The sequence below is a fragment of the Phyllobates terribilis genome, unplaced genomic scaffold (genome assembly GCF_046119375.1).
Source record: "Phyllobates terribilis strain yellow unplaced genomic scaffold, ASM4611937v1 Scaffold_5__5_contigs__length_657084704, whole genome shotgun sequence".
Lineage (NCBI taxonomy): Eukaryota > Metazoa > Chordata > Amphibia > Anura > Dendrobatidae > Phyllobates > Phyllobates terribilis.
The window spans coordinates 73262381-73273869 of NW_027362765.1; the positions used below are offsets into that span (position 1 = coordinate 73262381).

General features: G+C 42.0%; 1 pseudogene; it reads left to right on the forward strand.

Annotated features, from left to right (window-relative positions):
• The window catches only part of LOC141270772 (uncharacterized), a 44835-nt pseudogene extending 35570 nt beyond the window's left edge, over nucleotides 1–9265 (forward strand).
• The last annotated feature ends 2224 nt before the right edge of the window (nucleotides 9266–11489 follow it).

Here is an 11489-nt window from a genome sequence, read left to right on the forward strand (position 1 = left end):
TCACCCTAGAGATCCTCTTCCGGCTTACTGGAGAGGTGAGAGATTCTGATGACCTCACATTACATCATTCTTATCTATGGGAATAACAGATGGACAGAACTGGAGAGGTGAGGACTCTGGAAATGTCTGTAGTGAGATTTATTAATGTGTCTCTCCATAACCAGGATTACACAGTAGTGAAGAAGACCTCTAGTGAGCGCTGTCAGGACCCTGTGTCTGAGGGATGGGGAAGACCCCTGAGCCCAATCACAGGGCCTCCACCTCACCCCCTGATACATGAGGACATCAATGACCAGAAGATCCTAGAACTCACCTACAAGATGATTGAGCTGCTGACTGGAGAGGTGACACTGCTGGGAATGCTGGGACATTATACAGTAACACTATGAAGGGATTGGGGGATGACGGTATCATTGTATGTGTCAGGTTCCTATAAGGTGTCAGGATGTCACCGTCTATTTCTCCATGGAGGAGTGGGAGTATTTAGAAGGACACAAAGATCTGTACAAGAACGTCATGATGGAGGTTCCCCAGACCCTCACATCACCAGGTAGTAGGGCTAAATACACACGGCCAATAATTATCTATATGTAAAGAATGAATTCAGTCCCTGTATGTGTTTCCTACAGATCCATCCAGTAACAAGACAACACCAGAGAGATGTCCCCGTCCTCTTCTTCCACAGGACTGTAAAGAAGAAAATCCCAATGTTCCTCAGGATCATCAGGTAGATGTAGAAAAGGTGTCTCTATAATCCAGAAAAATGAAGACTGGGCTCTTTTTTTCTGGATTCACCTGAATCAAATTTAAAAAAATTTGGATTCTGGTGATATTTTTTTTTAATTCAAGATGAATTTGATATGTTTTGAATTGATTCACTCACCTGTACAACTCATTGATTATAGGAGTCTGTGGAGGCAATCCACCTCACATTGTGACTGTGCACTATGTCTCTCTTCTATCCTAAAATGTCAGAAGCATCTTTTTTTATGTTGACTGTGAGCCATCAGTGACCTCATATTTACTGACCATAGGTCATATTCAGTGACCATAGTCCCACATGATTGGCATAAAGGAGAAGCCTACCAGCGCCACTCATCTCTAGTTCTAACAAACAATTTGACGTTCCTTAGCACATGTAGGCTATACTAGAAGACGACCAGTTCCAGTGCGATCGCTAACAAAGAGAAACAGAAGAGCATATCCAATGGATGAAAGAGTGGAACAATAGGATCACTGATCAGTGGAGAAATGTTACCTGGACAGATGAATACAGATTTCTGTGGCACCATCATGATAGGGGTGTCCAAATTTGGCACCAGTATCATGAATCAACAAACTTTCCTTTCAGGCTGATGGAGGGAGAGTAACAATGCAGGGGAATGTTTTCTTGGCACATCCTGGGTTCTCTGATATCTGTGAGGTTTGGACTTACCTAAATATTGTGGCCGACCAAGATTATCCCTTCATGTAAGCTGTTTACTCTATGGTAGAAGGACAATGCCCAGGGCATAGATCTTTATCCTTTAGCACAGCTCTGGGTTGTTCAGAGCATATCAGGATGTCCATCTAATTTGTGGTAACTACAAAAAGCTATCTTATCTTCATGGGCCAATATTCCTGCATAACATTCAATGCCTAGGGGAGTCTAGGTCAGGATGAATTTCTGAGGTTCTAAAGGCCAGACAATGTTTAAAACAACACTGGATGGATAAAGTGGCCATTCAGTGTATGTTTAAGGCTGTGTGCCCACGTAGCGTTTTTCAAGCGTTTTTGATGCGGAATTTCCGCAGCGGAAACGCTTGTAAAACGCTTGGTAACCCGCACCCCATGGTCCCCAATGGGATTCCGCAAGTTCTATGCACATGCTGCGGATTTTTCCGCAGCGTTTATGCTGTGTTCAAAAATCTGCAGCATGTCAATTAATTTTGCGTTTCCGCAAGCAGAATTGCCTTTGTCCAATGCATAAAAAACGCAAGGCAATTCCGCATGTGGAAAACGCGTGATAAACGCGCGAAAAATGCGCGATAAACGCGTGCGGAATTCCGCATGCGTTTTTCCGGGAGAGGACTTGCAGAAATGAAGCAGAAATTTTCTGCTTCATTTATGCAACGTGGGCACATAGCCTTAGGCTATGTGCCCACGTAGCAGATTTGATGCAGAGCATTTTTGCCTCTCTCTGGCAGAAAAAAAAGCATGCAGATTTACATGCGTTTTCTGCCAAAGAGAAGCATTTTTTCAGCGTTTTTACGTGCGTTTTCGCATGCGTTTTTTCAAGCACTTTTCCAAGCGATTTTGAGCATCACTTGTAAAAGGGCTTGACAAGTTGGTCACACAATATAAATCCATGCAACTGGCATGGATTTATATTGTGTGACCAACTTAGATGCTTTAAATGCTGCATCTATATAAAAAAAAAAGAATTAAAAGGTTAAAAATAAAAAAAACCCTGTATACTCACCTCTCCAGTCTTCTCCCGACCACGTCCTCTCTCCTCGGCGTACTGGCAGGACCTGCGGTGACGTCATTTAGTCAGCTGATGGTCACGCGACAGCTGACGTCGGCGGTCAGGTGATGGTCGCGTGACCATCAGCTGACTAAATGACATCACCGCTGGTCCTGCCAGTACACCGTGGGACGCCGAGGAGAGAGGACGTGGTCGGGAGAAGACCGGAGAGGTGAGTATACAGGGTTTTTTTATTTTTAACTTTTATTTCTTTTTTTCACCGCGTGGTAGCCGGGATGAAGAGGAGTTGTAGTCTCCTCTTCATCCCAGGTACCACACGCACCGTGATTACGCTGCAAATTCATGGCCATTGAGTTTAATTGAAACGCAGCAAATCCACATATGCCTGCGGGTTTGCGGCGTTTCAATGTTCCTCAATGGCCGCGAATTTGCAGCATAATCACAGTAGAAATGGCCATGCTGCGTTTTGCAACTCAATGCGAATTCGGTGCGCTGTCATTTGTGTTTTTCATGTTAATTTATGATCTTTTCTGTTGTTCAAAATCATTTCAAACAACTTCTTTACACTATTTTTTTCAGGATAAAGATCTGCCCCATATTAATACTACAGAGACATATGTGAGGGGTGATGAGCGGTGTAAAGAGGAGATTCCTACAGATAACCGCACAGGTGAGTAGTGACCACTAAATACAGAAAAGTCACTGGCTGGTGCAACTTTGTGTTGATTTTTTAGGTATATAGGTACAAGGATAGTACATTCTCACCAAACTTTATCCTGGCTGCTTTATTCCATGTTCTAAAGTGGGGTAGAAAGAAAAATCAACAATCTGTGCAGTTATAGTGGTTTGCAAAAGTATTCACCCCCTTGCTTTTTACATATTTTGTCACATTACAACCTGTGTTTAAATAGTTTTGTAATTCGATTTGCATGTGATGCGTTAGCACTAAAACGTTGGTGAAGTGAGAAAAATATAGGCATAAATTAAATTTATGGGATCAAATAACTAAAAATTGTCATGTGCATATGTATCCACCCCTTTTGCTATGAAGCCCCTAAAAATTTCTGGTGCAAACAATTACCTTCATACTGTAAGTCACATGCTTAGTGAAAGGAAGTTCACCTGTGTGCAATCTAAGTGTCACATGGTCTGTCAGTATATACACTTTACCTTTTCTGAAAGGCCACAGAGGCTGCAACACCATTAAGCAAGAGGCACCACTAACCAAACAACACCATGAAGACCAAGGAGATCCCCAAACAAGTCAGGGACAAAGTTGTTGAGAAGTAAAAGTCAGGGTTGGGTTATAAAAAAAAATACATACCAATCCCCTGGGGCACCATCATATCCATTATCATCAAATGGAAAGAACACGGTACCACAAGAAACCTGCCAATAGAGGGCCGCCCACTAACACTCTCAGCCTGGGCAAGGAGAGAATTTATCAGAGAGGCAGCACAGATACTATTAAAGAAATGGTTCAGCTCTAGTCTTTGCATTTAAAAGATGTAATTCTCTGATTTTCTTGTCAGTTCAGCTCATCTTGTTTTTCTCAAGATTGCAAGAGTAACCTGTATACTTACTTCCAAATTGGCCTGTAAACCTATAATTATCATGCATGTCCAAATCTGTCCAAAGTGACAAAGCACATCATCTCTATTCTCTACATATCAATTCCAGGAAAAACTCCCAAAATGTCCCTGAGATTGGAATGGACAGAAAATGAGTGGTTAGCCAAGGTTGGCAGTTTTCCTACGATTCTAAGTGTGTGAAAGGATGTATCCCACACCATTTATCACAGTGACCTTATAATGATTGGACAAGTAATTATTCTAACCCAAATGTCTGCCAAGTACCATATGTTGTTTACGCAATTTTACATAATCTTACCCCCTTACAAAATGCTATAAAACCTTGGGATGTCTATTAATAAAACAGATCATTCTCTTGAGACAATCTGTAGTGAGTTGTCTTATTTGAAGCATCATTACCTGAGATCGCAAGTCATCCTAATCTACCTGAGAGAAGTAAGATCCCCACCGTCTTCAACAAGACCAAAAGTAACCCTGAAGGAGCTGCAGAGTTCCCCAGCAGAGGCTGAAGTATCTTTCCATACGACCACAATAAGCCAACACTCCCTAGAGCTGCCCTTTATAGAAAAGTGGGCAGAAAAAAACCTTTACTTAAACACACAAATTGTAAGGCTCATTTTGAGTTTGCCAAAAGACATGTGGGAGACTCCCCAAATGTATGGAGAAATGTGCTGTAGTCAGGTGAGACCAAAATGTAACTTTTTGGCCACCAAGATAAAAGCTGTGTCTGGCGCCAATCCAACACCATTCATCACCCAAAGAACACCATACCCACAGTGAAACATGGCAGTGGCAGCATCATGCTATTGGGATGTTTTTTGGCAACAGGGACAGGTAACATGGTCTGAGTTGAGAGGAAGATGGATGGTGCGAAATACAGGGATATTCTTGAGCAAAACCTGTTTCAGTCTGTCAGTGATTTGAGACTGGAACAGAGATTCACCTTCCGACAAGACAATGACTCAAAACATACTGCTAAGGCAACGCTCGACTGGTTTAAGGGAAAATGTGTAAATGTTTTGGAGTGGCCTTGTCAAAGCCCAGACCTTAATCCAATTGAGAATCTCTGGTTAGACTTGAAGATTACTGTTCACCAGAGGAATCCATCTAACTTGAAGGAGCTGGAGCAGTTTTGCCTTGAGGAATGGGCAAAAAGTTCAGTGGCAAGATGTGGAAAACTCATAGAGACTTATCCAAAGTGACTTGCAGCTGTAATTGCAGCAAAATTAGACTCTTCAAAATACTGATTTTAGGAGGGTGAATAGTTATGTACTCTGAAGTTTTCAGTAACTTTGTCCTATTTGTTGTTTTCTTCACAAAAAAAAAGAAAACCAAATGTTCACAGTTGTTGGCATTTTCTTTACATGAACTGATGCAAACCCTCAAAAAAAGTGAAATTTCAGGTTGTGAAGTAGCACAACATGAAAAATGCCAAGGGGTGTGAATACTTTTGCAAGCCAATGTAAAGAGCAGTGGAGAATCAGATCTTCCTCTCTTGTACACTATACCAGCACAGTTCCCTCCCCAATATTTGGGCTGTGTCTTGTTGACTAAGCCAACTTCACTTCACTCCACTCAAACTTCAGGCCACCAGTTGCACTTGCTGCTCAACCACTTCACACATACACACAGTGGAATGGCAGCACCACTTCACCTGTGGCTCCTGCTATGCAGCAACCTCAATTGCAGGTCCTATACCAAGCACTCAGACTCTCTGCATCACTGCAACCACTGATTTTTACCCCAGAGGTGATCACAGCCTAATATCAGCATAGACAGACTCCTAAAAATGTATCCAGGGAGAATTGCACTTGAAAAGCAACCAAACTGCCACAGCAATACTGAGCAACAAGATAGAGAGTTGATGGGAAGCAGGGCGAAGAGAGGAGACCCACAACATTCAACATTACGTTATACCACAACACCACCAACCAATTATCACCGCTTTTTTTGGAAAGCATAAAACGTCCTATAGGCTGTTTGTTACCATCTGTTACTATCTGTTTACCCATAGACATTTATGTTGAGGTCAGTTTAATACTACTAAGGCTGTCTTTGCATTAAAGAGCTTGAAAGGTGTTGGATACAGTCCTAGGAAACCTCATGGTGTCCTACCTGTCTTTTCAGCGCAAATGGAGTCTTTAGAATACTTTTGAATCGCTATAAATCAATTAGCTATAAATCATTACACCTAGACAAAGTTGTTGGAATTCGAAGTTAAGACGATTCGCTCATCAATAATAAGCATATTTGGTATCACAGCCGTAAAAGTTTGATCTATTAAACTATAACATTATTATTCTTTATTTTTAGAGCACCATTGATTCCATGGTGCTGTACATGAGAAGGGTTACATACAGGATACAAATATAAAATATGGTGAAGAAACTAACAATGACAGACTGGTAGAAAAAGGAGAGGGCCCTGCCCTTGCGGGCTTACAGTCTACAGAATAATGGGCAAGGAGACATTAGGGTATAAAAAAAAATATCAAAAATATTCTGTTGTTCTGATTATTTATTTGACAAATAGGAAAGATTATCCATCTGATATCTGCAAACCATTCACAAATGCAGAATTTCTGAAACCTTAAACTTCTTGGCTTCTGTAGTAATCTTGCCTGCACACTAGTATCTTAGTGCCAAAGATGCTCTGTAGAGTATTTTTATAAACCTTGTGATACAATTCAGAGTCATATTATTTTTATACTTTAAAGGTATAGTTTTTTTGCGCAAATATTTCTTAACTCTGGATATATTAGATGTGTTATACAGATTATATATTTGCTTTTAATGAAAAAGTAGTTTTCCAATCAAAGTATATTTGGATATGTTTATGAATTTCTTTTTTTAGCCTCTTTTTATTTTATATTTACATGACTTGTGACTAACGCTTTTGATAATTACTCATGCATTATAGAATTACCTGAGCATGTTACAACAAAATTTTATTTATTTGTGTTGGGGTTACCATTCGGGGATTTGTGCCTCTTTTGTATGTTGTATGTTTTAAGATGACAGTTGTTTGTTACATATATTATGACTTCAAGAAGTGGTATGTTCCTGAAATTTGTCAATAAAATCTCTTGTATATATTGGATCCGATGGTGCTATTATTCACATATTGTTTTCAGCCTGATAATAGATATATAGAAATACTATAGATTGAGTTATGTCATACACAGAAGTTAGGCAGTTGGATGTCTAAGTAGAGGACAAGGTAGAATGCAGGTCAGGAGGGGATCAAGGTCAATATTAGAAGTATGAGGTGAACTGTTGCAAACATTGTCCTAGTCAGTTGAAAATTTTATTTTACTAGAAATTATATAAACTTTTATACAGAAATTCTATAAAATAAATAATAATTGAAAGTATATTTATTCTAAGTTATTTAAAAATAATTAAATTGATTTTATTGTTTGCAGATGACTGTTCCAGGAGCTCAGAGAAACATGTGATATTCTCAGAATTTAATGATCATGGTATCACACCAGATTCATACGGAGAGCATGCCATTATTACCGCTAAAGCAACAGCCCTACACAGCAAAAGTCTATCATCGGATTCTTTTCAACAAGTCCTACCTTCATCACAGACTGTTAAGCAAAACAAAAATAACAGAAGGGATTGTGAGCATCAACGAGCTCACAAAAGAAAGAAGTCATATGAATGTTCAAAAGGCGGAAAATGTTTTGCAAAAAGATCAAATCTTGTATCACATGAGAGAAGTCACACAGGGGAAAAAACGTTTTCATGTTCAGAATGTGGGAAATGCTTTACCCAGAAAAACCATCTTGTCATACATCGGACAATTCACACAGGGGAGAAGCCATTTTCATGTTCATTTTGTGGGAAATGTTTTACATTGAAATCAAATCTTTTTATACATAAGAGAAGTCACACAGAGAAGTCATTTTCATGTTCCGAATGTGGGAAATGTTATGCAGACAGATCATATCTTGTTAAGCATCAGCTATTTCACACAGGAGAAGAGTTATTTTCATGTTCAGTGTGTGGGAAATGTTTTAACTTAAAAGTAAATCTTGTTAGGCATGAGCGAATTCACACAGGAGAGGAGCCATTTTCATGTTCAGAATGTGGAAAATGTTTTAAACAGAAATCAGGTTTAGTTACACATGAAATAATTCACACAGGGGAGAAGCCATTTTCATGTTCAGAATGTGATAAATGTTATGCAAACAGATCAAATCTTATTAGACATCAGCGATTTCACAAAGGAGAGGAGTCATTTTCATGTTCAGAATGTGGGAAATGTTTTAACCTAAAAGCTAATCTTGTTAGGCATCACAGAATTCACACAGGGGAGGAGCCGTTTTCATGTTCAGAATGTGGGAAATGTTTTAAGCAGAAAACAGGTTTAGTTTCACATAAAAGAATTCATACAGGGGAGAAACCATTTTCATGTTCAGAATGTGGGAAATGTTTTAAGGATAAATCAAATCTTGGTAGACATCAGAAAGTTCACACAGGGAATTTTAATGTGCAGAAAGTGGAAATATTTTAATCAGATAACAATTTGTTCCAAATCTGAGAATTCACAAAGAGAAAATGCAATCTTCATGTTTTTAGAATGTATGAAATGCTGTTTTAAAAACCCTGATTGCGCTGAACATCAGAGAATTCACATAATCCATTTTCATTTAAATGACCAATAGTACAAAAAAAAAATGTTACGGTGCAGTCAATGTACAGTTACATCATACAAGAGAAAGGGAAAGAAATTTTGGGCAGCACGCTGTCTCAGTGTAACCTTGCTGCACTGGAGTCTTGGGTTCATATTCCACCAAGGACATCTACAAGAAGTTTGTATGTTCTCCCCGTGTTTGCGTAGGTTTCCTCCGGATTCTCCAGTTTCCTCCCACACTCCAAATACATACTGATAGGGAATTTAGATTTTGGACCTCAATGGAGACGTGATGATGCTGTGGAATTAATGGCACTATAGTAGCGAGTAAAATAAATAAAAGCTCTAAATTATGATTTAAAAAAATTGATTCAATTGACGACAAACATCTTTTATCAAAAAGCAAATACAATCCATATATCACACCTATAAAATGAATGGACACTTTATTAGATACACACATCTTTACTTATCAGAGAAATTACACAGGGAAGTAGCCACTTTTAACCCCTTCACCCCAAATCCTGTTTTCACCTTCTTCACCAGGCCAAATTTTACAATTCTGACCAGTGTCTCTTTTAGAGGTATTAACTCTGGAATGCTTTAACATATCCCAGTGATTCTGAGACTGTTTTTTCGTGACATGTTGCTCTTCGTGTTAGTGGTAAATTTTCGTTGATATGATTTGCGTTTATTTATAAAAATATCAAAAATGTGAAGATTTTGCAATTTTTATGCCCTCTAACCCCTTTTTAATGTGTGACCTAATAGTACGCCATGGTGACCTGGGCCGATTGGACCAATGACGTATGGTTAGGTCATGGTCTTTAATGCGGTCCCGCAACCAAAGTCGGGGTGATCGCATTAAATTTCCGGCGCCATCTTACCTCAAGGTAGATGGCGCTGGCATCCCAAGGGGTGTTGCAGCCCCCCCGGCACCCACGATCGCTGTGATTGGCTGTTCAATTCTGAACAGCCAATTACAGCATTCTCACTGTTTCCGTCAATCAGATTGCTGGAAACAGTGATGTGCAGCCTAGGATCGGTGCTCCTAAGATCCTAGGCTCCTAAGCCAATCTTAGGCTGTTGCTAGGAGACCCCAGACCGGACCACAAAGCTCAATGATCGGTGCGATCGCCGATCACATCAATCGCACCGATCGTAGCGTGACCATGTGGTCACAGGGCGGTAATGGGGCGGTAACCGGCTTGTGACCTCCTTTTCACCACCCCATGATCCCCTGTAATGTGATGAAAGCCCCCGGACTGTTCTGATTGGAGCGATCGATGATGACATTGATCTCTCCATTCAGAGTACCTGAATACAGGTGACCGGGCATGCTGCATTCTCTGCCCCAGCCATGTCTGATTGGTGCAATCGATGTCACCAATCAGATGGCTGGGGCAGAGCATGCACAACAGGGAGGTGACACCTCCCTGTGACCGCCCTGTCACCTGTATTCAGGTACTCTGATTGGAGCGATCGATGTCATCATCGATCACTCCAATCAGATTACCTGACCGGGTGGTGACCGGCCTGTGACCTTGCTGTCACCACCCTGTGACCGCTCTGCAGACCCTCACACTTGGTGAGGATTTCTTCAGAGCGGTCAGATCTGATCTGTCTGTCGCTGGGCCTTGTAGTGCAACAGAATCTTCTGTGACACTACAAGGCAGTCTTCTCACCTGCTCCAGTTGCTGCTGCTGCTGCTCCGGTCTCCTGGATCTTCTGCTCCGGCGTCCTGGGTCTCCTGCTCCTGACCTGCTGCAGTTCCTGCTTCAGAGCCTGCTGAAACAAGAACAGAGAAGACTTTGGTAAGTCCATATCTGTTCTCCACTCATCCACCCCAATCCCCCCTCTCCCCTCCCCCCTCTTTTTTACCCCCTTCCCACCATTTTTTTTCTGTTTTGTGCGTTCTGCAGCGGCCGAGCGCTGACCAGTGACTACGTCACTGAATAACGTCCGTGCTCACTGCTTTTCAGGATTTTTTTTTGTTAATTCTCTTGGTTCTGAGCTCCAGCTCCGGTCCTGGTCTCCTGCTCTGGGCTCCAGTTCCTGCTCCGGGCACCGTCTCCTGCTCCGGGCACTGACTCCTGCTCCAGGCACAGTCTCCTGCTCCGGGCACTGACTCCTGCTCCGGGCACCATCTCCTGCTCCGGGCAACGTCTCCTACTCCGGGCACCGTCTCCTACACCGGGCACCATCTCCTGCTCCGGGCACCATCTCCTGCTCCAGGCACCGACTCCTGCTCCGGGCACAGTCTCCAGCTTCGGGCACTGTCTCCTGCTCTGGGCACCGACTCCTGCACTGGGCACCGTCTCCTGCTCCGGGCACCGACTCCTGCTCCGGGCCCGGTCTCCAGCTCCTGGGTCTTCTGCGCCGGTCCTGCTGCTGATCCTGCTCCAGAGCCTGCTGCTGAAAGAAGAACAGAGAAGACTTGAAAATCCATCTCTGATCTCCCCTCATCCACCCCAATTCCCCTCTTCCCACTCCCCACACATCCGTGCACACATCCAGCAGCTGCTGAGCATTGATCAGTGACATAGTTCACCGATCCACACTCGTGCTCGCTGTTTGCACCACATACAGTAGTTCCTTTTTCCCTTTTTTTTTTTTTCAGAAAAAAAATTCACACCAAGCACACTGACACACACACACTCTAAATAAAGTACTGACACACACGCACCACATACATAACAAAAAAAAATGTCCCGGGGGGCGTGGCCTGGCGGGGAAGCATGATGGCCGCATAAGACAACAGCTCCTGCACCCTATCTCCTAAAATG